Here is a 1,758-nt window from a genome sequence, read left to right as displayed (position 1 = left end):
ATCATTAAAAAGTCTATGAATATCATGCATCTCATTCACACGGATCTGGTGGATACATACATGTACATGTACTTACTCAAATACTTTTCTCAGTTTCTCTTCATTGGCCCCAAAAGGTACATTACCTACAAACACAGAACAGTGAGTGTCATTAGTAGGTGTGGCCAGATAAACCCTAATATGCCTCCCATCAACCTATTGTCCATTCAACTCCAAACAAGCACTAGCAGACTCCTCCATCTCCATAACAACATAGAAATTAGTAGTCATCCCTGTCAACTGTTTTCCGAGTTTCCTAGCAACTCCAACAGGAAGCTAACCAGGAGAAACCACAACTGATCGTTGCCGTGGCGACTCGACCTAACCAAAGGGGAAGACCAGCTTGAGTATGTCCTTCTTTTTAGTTGACAGAGGAATGTTACCAATAAATACTGTACGAGGATTTCGAGGATCATTTTTATTATTAGTAGTATTTCTATTTCTGGTTGCATCTCAGGTTGTACTTGGTCCTAGTAAACTGTCTTAGTCTGTTCTTTCTTTCTTCTTGGTGGGTCTGAAGGAGTGAATAGCTTCTCTTTTCCCTCTTTAAGCACTTAACTTCGAGCTTAACTTTGCCTGAGCAGCCATTTTGAAATGTGAGAACACGTGGGTGGCTGGCTGCAATTAGTTCATTGTGCATGTATAGGTCTATACCGGTAGCTACTGTATAAAAGCAGTTAAAACAATGCATGTCATGTATAAAAACTAGGAGGCTATAAAGTTTGTCCCTTTTATACCACTACTAGGAGACTGGAGTGACTTTCTTCCTTTCCTATTGATTGCAGTCAGTAAAGTCTTCAAGATTATTTCATTTTAATGACAAAAATTTTAACTTTTACTGAACTCAACTAATATAGATACATCATATATGTACATCTTGACATAAATTTGGAACCTTAAAAATTAAAATTTTAATAGAATTTCTACACAACATAATATTTTTTGTACATTCACTATTAAAAGATGTGCATGTGTTGGTGGCTCATTTGGCCATGCTGCACAGTAGCAGTTGTAGAGCTGGCAATAACAGTTCAAATCGCCATAAATACATGCAATCAAAATTTAAAAGAATTATTTTTCAAAAAATTAAAACTAGTATATAAATCTCTAGCTTCAGTCTTGAGTATCAATCCACTTGACATTTCATCTTTATTTCAGCTTGAACCTATCAATAATAATATTAAAGTCCTTACACAAACTTACTGTTAGTATTGTTATTTTTCTTCTTGTATGTAGTGCTCTTAGCATCACTAGCAGTAGTAACCACTAGTGATCCCAGGCAGCGCCACGTGGAGGCGGCACTACACTGCTGCCCAAAAATTAAAATAACCTGGCCCAAAAATTAAAATAACCTGGCCCAACACTCTTGCTGAGGCCCAGGTTGTAAAAATAATAATAAATAATAAATCATAATAAATAATAAATAAATAAATAATAATAAATAATAAATAAATAATAAATAAATAAATAATAATAAATAATAAATAAATAATAAATAAATAAATAATAATAAATAATAATAAATAATAAATAATAAATAAATAATAAATAAATAATAAATAATAAATCATAAAAAATAAAAAATTATAAATAATAATAATTTAATCATAATAAATCATAAAACCTAGATCTATAACCTATACGTACACTATATAACCTGTATCCTATAACTACCTGTTTCCTAATTTCTATACTATAACTACTTTCTAATTTCTACTA

The 1,758-nt window shown here is 31.9% G+C and overlaps 1 long non-coding RNA gene across 1 annotated transcript; it reads right to left on the bottom strand.

The window, feature by feature from the left end:
• Positions 1 to 1,096: 1,096 nt before the first annotated feature.
• Positions 1,097 to 1,362, bottom strand: LOC109587039 (uncharacterized). Its single transcript, XR_002187362.1, has 2 exons — positions 1,243 to 1,362; positions 1,097 to 1,204 (listed from the first exon to the last, which is right to left on the bottom strand). It is a non-coding gene; the product is annotated as an uncharacterized LOC109587039 (long non-coding RNA).
• Between the last annotated feature and the right edge of the window lie 396 nt (positions 1,363 to 1,758).

This window comes from Amphimedon queenslandica, unplaced genomic scaffold (assembly GCF_000090795.2).
Source record: "Amphimedon queenslandica unplaced genomic scaffold, v1.1 AMPQUscaffold_12705, whole genome shotgun sequence".
Lineage (NCBI taxonomy): Eukaryota > Metazoa > Porifera > Demospongiae > Haplosclerida > Niphatidae > Amphimedon > Amphimedon queenslandica.
Note: the sequence above shows the minus strand (reverse complement) of the source record. Positions and strands in the feature narration are given on the sequence as shown.